Raw genomic sequence first — 20,613 nt, 5'->3', positions numbered from 1 at the left:
TTATAAATATTTCGAGGAGTTAGAAACGGAATGACAAAGTTAATATACCCTCCATACAATGGTGGAGTGTAAAAAATGGGCCATGAAGGTCCACATTTTTATATAGCATCCTTTTATCGGCACTCCTATATTTGAGGTACTTTGGCTATTTGAGTCATAGTATTAAAGTGATATTTGGGGATTTGATGATTTTACCCACATTTTTAAAGTAATTCTTAAAGTTAGTATTTGAAGTACGCAATAATTATCACGTCCTCTACAATCCCTTCAATTACCTGTTACGATTTTACCTACTGTAAGGCAATATTAATTTCCCTATGTTTGAAAACGTTCATGCTGTTGATACTTGATAGTAAATTTATATGTCATTATTATTTCACTGATAAGGCTACAATTGCCATTAATTTTCCACATTTTGTAATTTAATTTTGTGGCACGTGAAAACCCACAATTAAAATATTATTAACAAATTACTCTCAAATAGCAATTTATTTATGCTCTGCAGCATAATGTGTTGTATTTTGCCATACAATCAAATTTCAATAAATAATAAACCTCAGGAATTTGTATTGAATGCAAAAAGTAAGCGATGTAGGTGAAATTTTTGTTATTCGAAGAATGTGTGAATTTCGAAATATATAGAATATCTTCAACAACTACCAATAAAGATACATATTCGCCAAATATGGATGATTCCCTTCTGGCATCTGTAAGTGCATGTCATAAAATTATAATTATAAAACTTTATTCAATATATCAATATTCTCAATTTTCGCCTGTATATAAAAGTAGTGAAATAACGCCCAAAAAAAAAAAAAAAAAAAAAACGGCTGAAGCTAGAACTTTGAAATTTTGACGAGGGTTAATCTTGGTCTGGGTTTTAAGAAATTCGTACTAAAAGGACACTATAAATATTAAAAATATAACATTTTGTTTTGGACACACAGAATGAGATTTCTTAAATTTTGAAAGAGAGTCACTGATGGACAGATGTACAAAGGAACTTTAAACTTTAAATTTACGAAAAGTTCCACAATGGCACTGAATTTCTAAAATGGTACTATCTATGTACCGGATAGAGCTTAAAAAATGTAATTTGTTATGAGAATCAAGTTTAGAAGTAAGTTTGATACACACGTGTTTTTGAATATTTTGGAAATGTGTACTAAAAGTGCACGGAAATTATATTAGTATGTGGTGAACAGATAGTGCTTGAAATCCAAAATTTGGTATTTGAGTTGATGTTCATGTGTAGGCCAGACATATGAAGGTGATTTCCGAAATATGTTCTTTAATTGTACGAAAAGTACTAAATAGTACTAAATGTTGTATTGAGTGAAGGACTAGAGAAAATGTCCAGAAATTATTTGAAAAGTACTAGAGATGTAGATTGTTTTGGATATGCGTACTAAATGTAACTAAATTTGGTATTGGATGAAGAATAGAGCTGAAATTCTGAAATAAACAACAGCGTTTTCTAGGGTTTAGATATTGAGACGTCGAAATAGTTTTGAAGGAAAAATTGTATGTGGGTCCGTTGTGCAATGGTTTTACTAATATCCTGCTAATATCCTCCTTGGTAAACTTCAAAATGAAAGGTTTTGAAGACTTTTTGCTGTAAAAGGTAAACATTTTCCTATTATTCTTTCCGAAAAGGAAAAAACTGATTAACACATAAAACCTGAAAATTTATTACGATGTACGAAGTTTTTGAATAAAAAAAAATTGTCGAACTGTACAATTTGTGCATTTTTTACTCGAAGTGCAAAGAGGTTGACTTGCATGGTTTCAACAAAATGGTGCCACATGCCATGCAGCATGTGTAACAATGGTCTGACTGAGAGAGGAGATCGGTGAACATTTTATTTAATCTCAATCGACAATATATGACAACTATAAACCAGTAAGGTTTATGATACCCTACACAATCATTCATATTTAGTAGAGCTCCCGTAACAAAAGAATTTATTTGAAGTAGTTCATACTACCTATCAACATTTGCCTTTAGAGTAGGTATAATTTGGTTTCAGAGGGAGGTACCGTTATATGGGGGCTATACCAAATCGTGGACCCTTACATGCAATGTTTCGCCACCGGAGCTGGAACCCATTATGACCAACAAATACTAATTTTTAGACAAATTTGTGAAAAAATGTGGCAAAAAATAATTAAAATACCGAATATAATTTTTCTATCTACACAATACATATTTAGCAAGAAAGTATTATTGACACAACTTGGTAAGTAGTTAACCAGACAAAATAAAATCAGGAGTTTATTGTTATGCTCTTAACAGGTCGCAAGTATTTGCTATATATATATATATATATATGTATATATATATATATATATATATATATATATATATATATATATATATATATATATATATATATATATACATATATATATATATATATATATATATATATATATATATATATATATATATATATATATATATATATAGCAAATACTTGCGACCTGTTAAGAGCATATTTAGATGTAGTTAAAGCTCACACATATATGACGAAAAATTCCTTCAGCCACAAGCGTAATATGCACTCCACAACAACAATTATATTGACAGCTCGAAAATACCTCTGGCAAATTTTATCGAGATTGATTCAGATTTTTATGTAGCTTCGATTTAGTTTATTTTTTTTTTTTTCATATTCAACCGAATTTTACCCTGTGGTGAAACTTGGTCCGATATATCTATTTGCTCCAATGAATAATTTTTAGTATAATCCGTACTGAAGTCATATCATGCTCTATACAGCAATGTTATTTGGTTCATAGTTGGTATGATCTACCTCAAATAAATTTCCAATATTAACTTTTTTATAACATGAGCTCTACTAAATACGCACACTGGTGTAATATATCATATAGACCACTTTCCAGTTTCACAGAATGTCGTTTGTGCCTTTTATACAAAACTAGGCTGAGATTAAGGCATAAAATATTACTGGGCGATGTGTTGTCCTTAAGTCCTATTTTAAGGTCATTCGCCTTTTGGCAATGACCACAAAGCAAAATCTATTTGATTTTATCTTTAATGCCATCCAGACGATAAGTAAAATCATAGAATGATGTTTGTTTCTGGGTTTTATAGACATTGAACATATTTCTTTAATATTTTTTTGTAATATTTTCCTGCTTTTATTAGGAGGGCAACTTTTCTTTTATTTGTGTATTTTTACATACCAAGTTCAAGGCGTGCTCATTTCATTTTTTTCTTACGCCAGTTTACCGCAGGGCTTTATTTGTTGGTGCTTTGTTCGTCCGTCGTACATTAGCATGTACATACAGCCAGGTATGTGTTTAATGCCTTCAGGCAATGTGTGGTTATAACATGTCGCGCGAGCTGTTACTTGCATTGTGAAATTTGTGAATAATTATTTTTGGTTTCTGGAATATCATGTTAGGGGTTTCCTTGTTGTCTGCTGAAAACATGTAATTTCGAACACCCTGGGCCTCGTTGGACCAAATTCGTTTAAGGACAAACAAACTTGGTTGATCGTAATATTATTGTTAATTGTTCTGGTACCTGGTATTGTTGTTCCGTCACCTCCCTCACAAAAGGTCAACATTTCAAAAAACAAGTAAAATAGTATAAGACAGATGTATACTCCCATCTGTGACCTCTTTAGGGGGAAGTTTCCGAAACAGTAGGCCAATATTGACCAATTCGCATCGGAACAAAGATTGATATAAATACTACAAGGTGCCAGGTTTGGACTATATTGACTACTTCCTATTTTTTTTTTTTTTTTGAATTTGGAATATGTGGAAATATGCGTTAGGTAACATATAACTTCATCTAATAGAGATAAAAATATTGGTATGTGGAAATTTTTAAGAAAATCCAAAACATACATCTTAGTGGGGATGTAGAAGAAGGAGTGAACCGACATATTTCATTTTCACCCCAGACCTTGGGTTAATAAAATTATTGCGATGACATTAATTTGAAGAAAATCGGACATTTACATCAATGTTTCACCACCGGAGCTAGACCCCATTATCACCTACATATACTTATTTTTAGACAAATCATCAATTATCAATCAATTAGACAATCATCAAAATACCGAATATCGGGAGGCACTGTATATAGGGGCTATACAAGAACGTAGACCTATACATACAACCGGAGTTAGAACCCATTATGACCTACAAATACAATTTTTTAAACAAATCCGTAAAAAAAATGTTGGGAGAAACATCAAAATATCGAATATCGGGAGATACTGTTATATGGTGGCTATTTTTAATTTTTTCATTCATTTTCAATTCCAACCATCCTAGACACAATACAAATTGTTCTGGCAATACATTAAGCAATATGGTGATTTCAAGAGACAGACAGACGGGCATCGTTAAATCTACTTAGAATTTATGCTGATTAGGAATATATATATATATATATATATATATATATATATATATATATATATATATATATATATATATATATATATATATATATATTATGAGGTCTTCGACGAATATTTAGGGAATGCCAAATTTAATATATATATAGGTAAGGGTATAACAAAAATGAGTCGTCATCGATTATTAACTCAAAATATCAAATGCCTATAAGCACCAAACACAAACATCAAAAATAGCTGAAAACATATGAACATAACTATCGACACGATACCTCTTAAAGTATAGATAAATAAATTAAAGACAGTTCAAGGAGGAACGCTTGTTTTCTTCTTCAAATTCCTTTATTTCCTTGTATTTAATCAAACAAACAAAAAAAAACCAAAACACTATCGTATATTTTTTCTTCTTTTCAAGCAGCTACTGTTTCCTGTTGATTGCCACGAACTAAAATGTGAAAGATAGTTAATAAATTGATACTTAATCAAGAGTCTGTCAAAATGTTTTTCTACCGTAAAGAAAACAAAACTAAAACACATGCACAGACAAACTTTTTTATTTGTCAATTGCTGAGTGGAGAGGATTCTGTCACCTGTTAAATGAAATTTTTTTAATAAACCGTTGTGTAAATAAAAAGAAGGAAAAGGAAATTGATTTTTGTTTTGTTATTCAAAGAATTTATTGAACTGGAAGTTTAAGAAATGCTAAATGGTTATATATTTTAGATAAGCTGTTTTAAAATCCATAAAAATTTGATTCAAATATAATCTCTGGAACATCAGAAAACTGTAGAATAACCTTGATTTGGCCATGGGTGGAAATTGTCATTTAGAATGCCAAAAATCGGCCGCTGCTTTATATGCCCTTAAAAATTGTTGTATGGGTTATATATTAGACTAGCTGAACCCGGTGCGCTTCGCTACCCCTTTTGAAATTATATGCCTTCAAAATTTTATAAAAAAAATAAAACAATTTCAAAAAATAAAAAAAAATCGTAATACTGTAATGCGTAAATAAACAAATAGCACGGTCTACCAACGCGTGAACATGACAGGGACAGCTGACCATGAGAAAAGCAGGAACATGCCAAATTTTGTCCGTATATATGAAGGGTTTGTCCTTCGAATTTATTAATTTCATAGCAAATACCAAGCGTGCAGGAAACTGCAATCTTTAGAAGTTGAGTGGCATTTCTGTTGCAATTAGAGAATTCGTGGTAGCAACATACATCCCCGTAATAATCGTATCCTAAATTCAATTGTTGTGTAGTTTTATACTGTTAGCCTAATACCATCGTAAAGGCGTTGTGGGTCAATACTTCTTAATAAAATCGTATCCCAATCTGAATCGATTTCAATTTAAATCGACAAAATTTACTTTTACTACAAATTCCGTCACACCTTCCATATTTCATTGAAATTAGTGCGTAAAAATGTATTTGGATATATATATCCAAATCTTAACCGATTTCCAATTAATTAGTCAAATTTATTATTGTAACCAAATTCCGCCACACATTCCGAAGTATATATATGGTAGCTATTCTGAAAATTCAACCGATTTCAGTATAATTTGGCAATTTTCCCTCTGTCCGAATTTCTTTGAATTGGGAGCATCAAATATGTAATATCGGCCGAAAATATATATGGGAGCTATATCCAAATCTGAATCGAGTTTAATATAATTTGACAAATTTATTTTTATACCAAATTTAATCACTCATACCGAATTTCATAGGACTGGGACATACGTATCGAGTTTTGTGCATCAAATACATGAAATCGGCCGAAAATATATATGGGAGCTATATCCAAATCTGAATCGATTTCAATAAAATTAGACAAATTTACTTTTGTACCAAATTTAGTCACTCATACCGAATTTCATTGAAATCGGACATTCGTATCGTGTTTGGTGTATCAAATATATGAAATCGTCCGAAAATATATGTGGGAGCTATATCCAAATCTGAACCGATTTCAATATAATTTCAAAAATTTTTTTGTGAACCAAATTTAGGCACTCATACCGAGTTTCATAGGACTCGGACATACGTATCGTGTATTGTGTATCAAATACATGAAATCGGCAGAAAATATATATGGGAGCTATATCCAAATCTGAATCGAGTATAATATAATTTGACAAATTTATTTTTGTACCAAATTTAATCACTCATACCGAATTTCATAGGACTCGGACATACGTATCGAGTTTTGTGCATCAAATACATGAAATCGGCCGAAAATATATATGGGAGCTATATCCAAATCTGAATCGATTTCAATAAAATTAGACAAATTTACTTTTGTACCAAATTTAGTCACTCATACCGAATTTCATTGGAATCGGACATTCGTATCGTGTTTGGTGTATCAAATATATGAAATCGTCCGAAAATATATGTGGGAGCTATATCCAAATCTGAACCGATTTCAATATAATTTCAAAAATTTATTTGTGAACCAAATTTAGGCACTCACACCTAGTTTCATAGGACTCGGACATACGTATCGTGTATTGTGTATCAAATACATGAAATCGGTCGAAAATATATGTAAGAGCTATATCCAAATCTGAACCGATTACAATATAATTTGGCAAACTTATTTTTGTTCCAAATTCCGTTACGTATTCCAAATTTGGAGACTGTATCTTCAACCAATCTATAGATATGTTTATATAAAATCTAATTTTTTGGGAGGTACCTCCGATTCTGTTGCTATATCTCCAGTTCCAAGTAGAAATTCAAAAATGTATATAGCCTATGTTACAGGCGATGTTGCAGTATATATGGAAATTTTCAGGAAAATCTATTCAGCGGGTTTTCGAGTCCATAAATTACAAACAAACAAACATACAAACATTTTCCTCTTTTATAGATATAGATTAAAACAAGTAAACAATTGTATTGTATTGTATTGTATGTATACAATATTTCGCCTTAGGAGCTAGAACCCATTAGGACCCACAAATACTAATTTTTAGACAAATCCTCGAATAAATGTGGCAAAAATTATCAAAATACCGAATATCGGGAGGTACCGCTATATTTGGGGCTATACCAAATCGTTTATCTATACACGCAATGTTTCTCCACCGAAGTTTGAACCCATCATGACCAACAAATACCACGTTTTAGACAAATCCGTGAAAAAATGTGGCAAAAATAATCAAACTACCGAATATCGGGAGGTACCGTTATATGGGGGCTATACCAAACCGTGGACCTATATATATACAATGTCTCGCCACACGAACTCGGACCCATTATAATCTACAAATACCAATTTTCGGACAAATCCTTGAAATAATGTGGCAAAAATCATTAAAATACCAAATATCGGGAGGTACTGTTATATGGGGACTATACAAAACGTGGACCGATATATCTCATTTTCAATACCAACCATCCTAGACACAATGCAAACTGCTCTGCTAAGTTTTGGCGTGATTTCAACACACAGACGGACAGAGAGACGGACAAACAGATGGACAGACGGCCAGACAGACAGACGGACATCGTTAAATCGACTTAGAATTTTATGCTGATAATGAATATATATACTTTGTCTATTTTGAATATTTCGAGGAGTTACAAACCGAATGACGAAGCTAATAATCCCTCTATAGAATGGTGGATGGTATAAACGTATTATTCAAATTCTTAATTTTGAAAAATTTTCTTTGTACTCCATCTCGATTCCTCCCAAACTCTCTTCTTTTCTATGTCATTCTTCGTAATCTCATTGAACTGTGAATCAATTTTCCATGATTAGTCAACAATGATTTATTTTCAATTATTTTTCCATTTCGAATTTATTGCGTGTCATTCCAAAACTAGGAAAACAACACCGGTACAAATAAGTCCCTCCCAATGATGTGACCACAGCTTCGAATTGAACATATTTAATTTAAGAGACATCTATTGCAACCATTAAGTCGTAGTACCCACAGAGACAGAAGACTCACATATGTACAAATCACTGAACGCCGCAGGATAATTAAAACGTGTGAAGAAAAGAAATTAGAAGAAGGAATCAAAGTAAAAAGGAAATAATGTTTCGCAAATAGAAAAAGGGAAGGAAGAAGATGGTGGAAAATAACAAAATAAAAAAATACAAAATAGCTACACAAACGAACAAAAATTGATCTCTATGTAATAAAGTAGTGAATAAAATGAAAATACTTAAGGATATTTAAAATTAAGAGTAAATGAGTAAAAGTACTTATTGATTCTTAAACAATTTCTATAGAGTGATAATGCACGCCATTTTCCATCATATCTCATTTTAACCGCTGAGTAAATTTATGCTGTTTGTAGCACCTTTCTAAAAGTTAATATTAATTTATTTTCCATAAGCCTGATATATTCCTTAAACCTAATCATAAGCTTATTCATATTTTCATGTCAAATAAGTCAAATGGGCCAACTATATGATATCCTTACTACACTAAGCATATTCAGCAAATATATATGTGTCTAGTCAGCAAAATTCTTCAAAATCTTTATTTTTTTTTTTTTTTAATTTACCGAGGAGGATATTAGTAGAATCGTTGTACAATGGACCAACATCCAATTTTTCTGTCCAAAATAATTTCAACATCTCCATATGTGAACACTAGAAACCAACAGTGACTTCAACATCAAATTTCAACATTTGAGCTCTATATCATCGCCCGACACCAAATATAGTAACATTAATACGCATGTCCAAAACATTCTACATATCTAAATCCTAAACACAAACAGCTATAAGTAGTACTATTTAGTACTTTTCAACCCCAATTAGTTTGAGCTTCCAAAAAACCCAGCCTTATCATCCTAGTGACACTTTGCACTTTTCAAACAATTACAAAACACATTTCCAAAACCACCTACATATATTAATCTCAGATACCAACAGAGGCATCAATATCACATTTCGAAATTCCAGCTCTATCGCTTCACCCAATTTGGTACCAATTTTCAAGATTCAGCCTTATTTCTTCACACAATACCAAATTTAGTACACATTTCCAAACCACCGACAAACTTTAAACGCAAATACCATCAGTAATTTAAGTATCAAATTTCAGAATTGTATCTCTATCCCTTCACCCAATATTAAATAGAGTACCATCCATTAAATATACCCTCAGTCATATGTCTCCATTCATAAGTTTCTTTGTACCAAATCCGTTTCAGCACATTTGAAGTCGATCTATCGATGTCCGTCCGTCTGTCTGTCTATCTGTCTGGTGCACACGATAACTCTCGAAGGGAGTATCCGATTTGATCCAAACTTGGTACACCGTAATATTATTGTCAATCTTAGATTAAGCTCGTAGGTGGGCAATATCGGTCCACTCCTTCTGGTACCTCCCCATAACGGGTCAAAATTTTGATCAACAAAAATGTTTATAACCTGCGAAATCAACATCCGACTCCATTCAGACTTGACAAATCTTAATATGTCTATCAACACAAGATTTATTATAAAGATGTTAGAGATCGGATCATTCTTTCTTGTACCTCCCTCACAAAGGGTAATACTTTTGAATAACCAAAACGATTATAAAATCCGAAATAAGCTTCCGTTTTTCCTCATATTTCACACATACCATTATTTCTACTAACACAAGATCTGCTGTGATCTTAAAATAAAGAACACAATATTAGGAGACTCCATGAAGTCTTTTAAGTTTCATACAATTTCATATTTGAAGATTATTTCATGAACACTTTGACCACGTCATGTCAAGTTAGCGCTCAGTATTCACACCAAGTACGGACCAATGATGCTATTACTTTTTTGTTTGCATTCGTAGCTTTTCCAATACTTCTGGCTTCTATTCACTGCAAAATCGACAAATATGCTCATTTACATATCCATTGAGGCAAAAATGCTTCGTTGTAGAGGAAAATTTCAAATTACAAATACAGAGCCAAAATGAGAGGTACCACAGAAAACAGCAATGAAAAAATAAATAATTGGCATACTACCACTCACAGTTTTTGGAGTTGGAATATGTAACTCCCTCATTTCATATATCATTCCAATCCAAGCGAATTTCATTTTGCAAATATACATCTTTATGTCTTTGCATACGTACGCCCATTTACATATGCATTATATTTCAGTTTTAACATGTCTTGATGCTTTTCCGAAATAAAATGTTTATTATTCACTTATGTTTTAATAATTTTTCGATTTGCATAAAAATTTTTGCCAACATTTAATATATGTGTTTCCTGGTAGCTGTGAGTTTATGGAAATTGTAAATTAAATTGCATAAATATTTTGTGCATACTCAAAATGCAGATTTCGTAAATATGTTTCGGGAAATATTTTGTAAGTATATGTACAATATTTAGAAAGAGGAAATAAATATGGATAAAACATTTTCATCAATAATGCATTACGAGTATAAGCAGGCGAAAGCAAATGGAATAGCTTATTCCACACCATACTAACGGATTCAAATTCACATATTTATTCTTCTACTTATAATATTATTATTTTTTAAAAGATCTTCAGACCATATATGGGAAGAGTACTAGATATTCAATGAAAAGTTCTCCAGATATTCTAGAAGGAGATCTGTGGGTCCTATCTTGGGATCTTGAGATATCGTGTGAAGAGAAATACAGATCTCAAATGAGGAGAATAATTCTTATGAGGAGATTTACAGGTAAAGATTTTCTCTAGAAAGATATCCACACCTTGGTTTAAAATCTCCATATAAAAAGAACATCTACAAGATAATTTTTATGGAATATGAGAAGAGATTTTCTCTAGGAAGATATCCTGATTATTTATTAAGAAATATCCAATAAAAATGATTTCCAGATTATCCATAAAAACATCTTCTTAAAAAATTATCAGATTTTTTATGAGACAATCTAAAGATCGAGAGAAATTCTACAGATAATTGATGAGAAGATCCCCAGATCCTCTATTGGAAGATATCTAGATCTTCTATCAGAGAATCTGCAAATCTTTCATAAAAAGTTCAGCAGATCTTCTATCAGAAGATAACCTGATTTCTTATGAGAAACTAACCCAATCTTCTATATGAAGAAGAATGAAAATATATTTTGGAAGAAGATTCTTAGACTAATATATCTCCATTGGAAATATGACCAAGACCCAAGGCGAAAAGTTTTTTTCAAATAGCGTTTGCACATAGTGTGAACTGTAAATCCCAAATTTAGACGGAATTAAATCTAAAATATCGCCAAAATGTAGAAAAAATACTTCAAATCAGTCTTATCCTTAAAATAAAATTTCAAAGCCCTATCCTAAATATTGCGAAATATATCTCGAACTATAGGGGTTCCATTGTATAAAGTCAAAACTATATAAAGACCATTGTGGTTTTGATCTATAAACGGATACTGTCAAGGTCAAGGAATTTTCCACAACCCAGACTGACTGAACTGAGTGAACAGTGAAATTTTTATGATATATATTGAATATACACATTTTTTTTGTTGAAAGACTCACAATGAAATTTGCTATTGAATAATTCTTCCTTTGAAACCATCCCCAAAAAGGACTAAAAATGCCGAAGCATTTGTATCTTTTAAATTCGGACATGTTTTGCCCATTTGGTGCAAAATTAATTTGAAATCAAATAAAGATATATATGAGAGCTACATCCAAATCTGAACCGATCTCGATAAAATTTAGCAAAGATATTTCTGAGCTGTATTTCATATATGCCCCTGAATATCGTTGTTAGGGAGTGCATATTACGGCTGTGGGTAACAAATATAACAAATCGGATGAACAATATATATGGGAGCTATAGCTATATCTGAACCAAATTTGACATACTAGCTTCTAGACTCAAGTCGGTCGTAAGTGCCAAATTCCATCCCATTTGGATGAATATTAGACGTTTGGTGCACAATTAAAGGTAAATCGGACGAAGTTATATATGGGAGATATATCCAAATCTGAACCGATCTCGATAAAATTTAGCAAATGTATTTCGGAGCTGCATTTGATATATTTCCCCAAATATTGTTGTTACAGAGTGCATATTACGGCTGCGGAGGACTAAAATAACAAATCGGATGAACAGTATATAGTAAAGCCATAGCTATATCTGAACCGATTTCGATCAAATTTGGCATACTTATATGCAGGCCTAATTTGGTTGTATGTGCAAAATTCCATACTATTCGGGCTGATATTACACGTTTGGTGCACAATAAAAGGCAAATCGGACGAAGATATATGTGGGAGCTATATCTAAATTTTTACCGATTATCTCCAATTTCAATATGGTTCGTCCTTGGGCTAAACAAAAAAATTGTGAAAAATTTCATCTCAATCGGATAATAAATGCGACCTACATTTTGTTCACAAAAGTACATGTACAGACGGACGGACAGACGGACTGACATGCATAAATCAACTCAGAATGAATGAACTCTATGGAGATCCTCAAAAGTAACTATGGGTCTATCTTGCTTTCTTCTCGATGTTACAAACAAATGCACAAAGACATAATACCTCTCCACTATGTGGTGTAGGGTATAAAAAGCAAACATATCATTTTTACTTGGGATGCTTGTGATAAATTTCGAATTTAATTTTTCTAAAAATTTTTAATAAGATATTTAGTTTAGTCTGAACAGTGTAATTTATTGTTGTACTGCCTCAAGTAAGAAAAGGCCTAGGAAAATATAATTTAAAAATTTAGGAAATATTATCGCATTTTTATACGGTACACCATTGTATGGAGGGTATATTAAGTTTGTTATTCCCTTTGTAACACCTCGAAATATACATTTTAGATCCCAGTAAGTATACATATTCTTGATCTGCGTAAAATTCTATTTCAATTTAGCGATGTCTGATCGTCTGTGGAAATCACTCTAGCTTCCGAACGAAATGAAGTAGGTTGATACAATATTATTCAGATGTGTGTTAGATCTGCAGGACTTTTATTATTATTTTTTTTTGTGTTGAACAGTGTATCTAGAGCTAGCGTTTCAGATGTTTAAGCAACATATTTAAAGATTTCATTTAACAAGTTCTACAGATTTTTAAAGAAACTTTGTAAGTATGTTTTTGTAATGTGCATACTGAGCTAGTTCGGTCGGGGGAGTGTGAGATAATTAAAACTAATTTGTTTCATAGTTGGTTTTAATTTTTTAGAGTTGTTCGTTTGCAGTAATACACTTCTCTGTGATAGAAAATTTTTCTCATCAATCGAACACACATATCTATATCTTTATCATCATTCTATTTACACTAAAAAGTATAACGTATTCTCAACCTTTTTTATAAACAAAATATTGTTCTTGTGAAATTTCAACAACATACTAACAAAATAAGTTTATTAATTTAAAACAAGTAAGCAAAGGCTACAGTCGAGCGGGCCGACCGTTGAATACCCTACAACACTATAATAAACGATACAGTTTATATAGGCGAGATACTCGAAAGAATTCCACAAGATATTGTGACAAATAATAAAAGAAACCCATCAGGTTTCGTTCTCTAATTTTCGAATAATAGCAACTTAAACTAATTTGCTTATTTCCAATTGGTAGATGTTGCACTTAAATGGTCTTCCTAGATCTGGAACCAATATTTCCCCCATTCAAATGTGCGTGAGCATCGGGCGATAATTACGACCTGCCGACAATTTTGCCGTTTTTTGATCCATTTCAACCCCTAAATATATGGCGATCATCTCCAAAAAGTGTAGGCTTCTATTCCGACCCTCATCTTATCCCCATGCAAAATTTCTTAAGGATCGGGCCATAAATGCGATCTGTATATGATATTCTGATATCCTAACTACTTAGTTTTGTTAGCTGTAGTAATATTTCTATTTCTCTAAATGTTTAATTCAAAATGAAAATATGCCAAAAATATGACAACATTGAAAAAATATGATAAAATTTTACAAAATTAATATTTTCATCTTTAGAGAGATATTTTTATGCGATTTTTTTAGACGTTTTATATTTCCTGCCAAGAGGCCATTCTGAATTAATGAGAACTGTCGAAATCAGTTCAGCCGTTCTCGACATATAAGAGATTTTTCAAGCATATCTTCTTTGATAAACATATATATCGCACATATTTTGCTATATATCCGTTCTGTTGGATGTTAACATCAATGTAAAGGTCAGAAGTAACCTTGTCATGGCTTTGTGATTTCGCCGGGATTTAAAATATTCGCGGTTTAATGAAAATGTTGAATTTTTTCAACAAAAAAGATATGGTTTATTTTACCCGCTAAATATTATCCGATGACCACCCAAATGGGTAGGCTTCTTGCCAGCCCTAAACTCTAGCTACATGCGAAATTCCGCGTCGATTGGTCTATAATTGCGACCTGTAGAGCAAGTGCAAAATCAGGATTTTTTTCACTTTTTGGTCCATTTCAACCCCTAAATATTATGCGATCATCACCAAAAGAAATAGGGTTCTATTCTGACCCTAGCCCCACCTCCATTTTAAATTTCGTGAAGATCGGACCATAATTGCGACCTGTAGAGTGATTACAAATTAACATGGACAGACGGACAGACGGACGGACGGACATACATAGCTAGATCGACTCAGCTCGGCGAGATAGGAAGATCTATATATACTTTCCTATGTGGGAAATCAATATTTCGCGGTGTTACATAATTTTTGGCCCAATCAAACTTATAATACCCCCAACACAAAGTGTTGTAGGGTATAAAAATACAGGACACAACGGGAGAATCAATAAAATCAACTTTGTATCGAACCGGATATCTGTAGCTGCTTCTTGTGAAACATTAATCCCTACCAGAGACTCTTGGATCGACGGATTCCTACTGCAAATACCGACTGGAAACTGTTGTTATACATACGGCTCAGTGCTAGGGGAGAGAGAGGGACTGGGACTTTTTTATTGAAGAACCAAATACCGTAATCTCTTTCCACTTGCCCGATCACAATACGATCCTTCAAGCTGAGGTCCGGCCGATTGCATAGTGTTTAAACTGGCTTAATACCAACATGAGACCAGCTACCGTAAACTTCATACCGGACAGTAAGACCGCTATAAAAGCTATAACATCCAAAACAGTAACTTCAAAAGCTGTATTGGAATGTTTAAAATCAATCAACAACTACTCTCAACACGGATCAGTACGCATTATATGGGTACCAGGTCATGCGGGAGTTAGAGGTAACAAGATAGCGAACTCTCTCATTAAAACAGGCAGGGAATTAGCAACAATAAATGTAGACAATTCAGTGCCGTTTAATGCGTCACGTCTAGTATTAAAGACACGGGCAAAAAACGCCCACATATCCCTATGGAACAATGAGGGCGTAGGGAAAACCACAAAAATCCTATGGGGCGATCCCAAAGAGATAAAAACGAAGAACCTTTTATTACTATGTAAGAAGGAGATTAGTGAGGCAACAGACATCCTTACGGGACACCTGGGCTTACAAGCTCATCCGTACAAGGTAAGATCTGCAGATAACAGCATATGCAGGGCATGCGGGGAAGATGACAAAACATTGGAACATTTTCTCTGCTAATGCCCAGATCCCAATTCTTAGTGAACGACTCCATACCAGAACTTAATCAGATCATTGTAAGTGATATAAATCTGTTAAGGAATTACTGTAAACTGCCCGCACAATATGCCCATACTGGCTTAAGTGTATGCCCAATAGGGCATGCGGCGAATTTTTTTCGCCCCTCCTTTCAACCTAACCTAATCCGAATGATATTGCTCCCTTTGTCATATTCGTCTGGTTTTTGAAATTTTTAAAACCACACAAAATATAGTCTACAATAATGCTGAATATTAATGTGAAGAAATATCTTACATACAATTTGTAAACTTGTATTGGTACCAGTTTCGTATGGCGAGATATTTCCTTGCATTCATCATTATACTTGACATTTATCGTAACCCAGTCGAAAGGTTAGCAAGGTACTCTCGATGGTAAAGTTTTCAATATAATTCTTTATGTTCCGTGTTTCTGTTTTTCTATATTTTACATATTCATACTTAACCCCTATAACAGTCCTTCTTCTTCGTTTTCTTAAAATATTTACATTGTATTAAAATGAATTAACTACAACCAACCAACAATGACAAGAATTCAAAATAAATCAATTCCTTAGATCAGACCAATAGAGTTCATGAAGTAGAAATTAAACTGTAATTAATTGTGATTGGGTCATTTATTTTTGTGAATGTGAATGAATAAAGCTCATCGACCACAATATTAATTACTTTCCACATATCCAAACAGAGTGAATGAACCGAAATAACTTATAAACTTAAAAAAAAAATAATTTCTTCCATTTTACATTTCAACCATTTCCCTTAAAACTCAGCAGCAACTATTGGTTGTGGTTCTTATTTTACAAGTTCTTATTAAAAAATGTAGGAGGACCTCTATGTAATTCATTACTCTTTTGGCTTTCTCATTTTTCACAGTATTGATTTTTCATTTTCTTTACGTTGGATTCATTTATGACTGTGAATGTATTTTCCAGTCGCAAATGAGAGAGAATGTATTTCTTGATGTCTGAGGGACCACCAGACTCCAAAGTTTACACTTTATTTGCCATGTCCTTTACTATAAATTATGGTTAACTATACTTGTCAATTGGAATTTTATTTAAATTAGTTTTTATATCATTAACTTAAACAGACCCTATTTAATAAAAGTGAATGGGGATGCAAATAATGAATTGGACTTGAATAATGATGTTTCTTATTTTAATCAATTAAATAAAAAGAAAGTCAATATTTACAGTTAATTACAAAAATTCTCTAAAAAGATTAAGAGGGAGAAGTTTTTTTGCGTATATAGGCTGTAGAACGGAATGAGATAGAACTCTGAGAGTTACTGTTGGAGTCCAGAAAAGATGTACCAAAGGGTTTTTATACCCTACACCACAAGGTGGTCAGGGTATTATGTCTTTGTGCATTTGTTTGTAACAGGCAAAGGGAAACGAGATAGACCCATAGTTCCTTTTGATGATCTGCATAGAATCACTTTCAGAGTTGATTTATGCATTTCAGTCCGTTCGTCCGTCCGTCCGTCTATCCATGTATTCTTGTGAACAAAATGCAGGTCGCATTTATTATCCTATTGAGATGAAATTTTGCAAACAACATTTGTTTGGCCCAAGGACGAACCCTATTGAAATTGGAGATAATCGGTAAAAATTTAGATATAGCTCCAATATATATCTTCGTCCGATTTGCCTTTTATTGTGCACCAAACGTGTGATATCAGCCCGAATAGTATGGAATTTTGCACATACAACCAAATTAGGCCTGAAAATAAGTGTTCCAAATTTTATCGAAATCGGTTCAGATATAGCTATAGCTCCCATATATATTGTTCATCCTATTTGTTATTTTTGTCCTCCGCAGCCGTAATATGCACTCTGTAACAATAATATTTGGGGAAATATATCAAATGCAGCTCAGAAATACCTTTGCAAATTTTATCGAGATCGGTTCAGATTTGGATATAGCTCCCATATATAACTTCGTCCGACTTACCATTTATTGTGCACCAAACGTCTAATATTTGTCCAAATGGGATGGAGTTTGGCACTTACGACCGAATTTAGTCTAGAAAGTAGTATGCCAAATTTGGTGAAGATCGGTTCAGATATAGTTATAGCTCCCATATATATTGTTCATCCGATTTATTGTATTTGTTACCCACAGCCGTAATATGCACTCCGTAACAACGATATTCAGGGAAATATATCAATACAGCTCAGAAATATCTTTGCCAAATTTTATCGAGATCGGTTCAGATTTGGATATAGTTCCCATATATATTTTTATTCGATTTCAAATTAATTTCGCACCAAATGGGCAATACAAGTCCGAATTTAAAAGATACAAATGCTTCGGCATATTTAGTCCTTTGAATTTTAAATTATAATTATAATCTTAGGGTGTATGACTGAATTCTCCCATAAAAACTTTTAATTATTAAGTGGAGCTCAACTAAATTAGCAAAGTGGTGTAGGGTATCATAAAATCGGCCCCGCCCGACTTTAGGACTTTCTTTACTGGTTTTTAAGTTCAAAATTTAAGGTTGCAATAAGTTCTAAAATGGTACTAAACTTTTAAAATGACACTATTTGGTATAATTTGAGCAGATAGAGGTAAAACTTGAAACTTTGTATGAGAATCAAGGTAGGGAAGTAAGTTTGAATATGAAGGTGGTTTTTGAAATTTGTACTAATGTACACAATAAGTAGAGATAGGGCTGGCATCCTAAAATAGTATTGCTGTCCCAGTTTGATATGGGAAGTGTGTATTATAATTGTACGAAAAGTACTAAATGGTACTAAATGGTATTGGATGAAGAAATAGAGCAGAAATTTAGGTTTGATGTAGATATCACTGTTATTGTCTGTAGAGAAGGTTTGGATGTAGTTTTGGAAATGTGTACTATATTGTTTGAAAAGTACTAAGTAGTACTATATTGGGTATTGTAAGAAAGAATAGAGCAGGAATCCCAAAATTTGATATTGAGGTATCTACTGGTATCTGGGATTGAAATTTGGTGGTGGTTTGGAAATGCGTACTATATTTGTGTGAAAAGTACTAAGTTGTCTTATATTTGGTATTGGGTGAAGGGATGGAGAAAAATGTGATTAAAAGTAAGGCGACATAGCCAATTTTGTAAACCAATGATACTTGAAATAACCCAAAAGCTCTCTACAGATTTTTAAAAGTCTATAATTAATGTTGCGAAATATATCTCAAAATATTGTCGTCCTTTGGTATATGGTCCAGGTTTTCAAAATGTATTTAAAAAAGTTTTGCCTTAGAATCCGAACTCTTTTAGAGGTTTGATCTACAAATCGAGTATTATCTAATGAACTTCGATTGGAATACATAAAATATTATTCTAGCGAACACTGTTTGCTGGAAAATTAATATATTATTTATATCGCTAATAATCGAAAATTGGAGTGCAAATCTTGATATTTGGAATGATTCTTAAGGAGTAGATATAGGGATGCATCTTGAGGGATTCATTCATTCGAGTCGAAAAGATTTCGCGTCTACAGAAACTTGACCACAACTTATAGTTCCCAAATTATATAGCCCTTCCCAAGTATAGCCTTTTCCTCTTCGTTCATGTCATTTTTCGCAAAACTCCTTAAATGTTGATTACTAAAATTTGCAACAATTCAATGATTTTCATTTTTCTTTAATTGTAACTAGTTTCAAATTCCGTCCCATGTAGTCATTGCTTATTTCCACAATTACAACAAAGGTTGACAAAACTTAATTAAATAAACAAGTAAGCAAAGACTATAGTCGTGCGGAGCCGAACATGTGATACCCTACTACACTACAATATGTTAGCCCCCTTATGTCCGAATCAATTTTGGAATATTTCGCGTTTGAAATTATGTCATGGAGCACAGCCCAGATATTACCCTTAGCTTATTGAACAGGGACATTTGCCCAATATTTACGCATTCCATCGTGCTGCGTCCTGTAGAGCAACTGCAAAATCAGAAATTTTTCAGTTTTTGGTTCATATCAACCGCTAAATATACTGCAATCATCTCCAAAAGAAATAGGGTTCTATTCTGGCTCTGGCCCGACGTCCATTCTAAATTTCGGGCCATAATTGCGACCTGTAGAGTGATTACAAATTAACATGGACAGACGGACGGACGGACGAACGGGCGAGATAGGAAGATCCATATATACTTTGCTATGTGGGAAATCAATATTTCGAGGTGTTACATAATTTTTGGCCCAATCAAACTTATAATACCCCCAACACAAACAGAAAATGTACGGTAAACAACTCCCCTTTTCTCCCTATGTTCCCCGAAATAAACATTTAAATGAGAATAGTTAAATGAGATTGTCCTTATTATATAATTAAAGTAGCAATAAAAGCAGGCAACATCATTAAAACATTAAACTAAAGCCGAGTAGTTTAATGTTAACACTGCCTCTTGTGCATGGCCTGAGCTAATTGAGCCGCGACTTTGTGAGCGCAAAGACTATGCGAAATGTTAACACAAAAGGAGAGAGAATTTTGTATGTGATATGTTTAACCAACTAAGAATATAGTTGAAAATATCATAGTACATTAAAGACGGAAGATTGTGTGAGAGCTATAGGACAATGGAATTTTTTAAAATTTGGTATTTGAAATTAGTAATTTGTACCAATTGCATAGTGGGCCGATTTTT

The sequence above is a fragment of the Musca domestica genome, unplaced genomic scaffold (genome assembly GCF_030504385.1).
Source record: "Musca domestica strain aabys unplaced genomic scaffold, Musca_domestica.polishedcontigs.V.1.1 7, whole genome shotgun sequence".
NCBI lineage: Eukaryota > Metazoa > Arthropoda > Insecta > Diptera > Muscidae > Musca > Musca domestica.
This window is presented reverse-complemented; position numbering follows the sequence as displayed.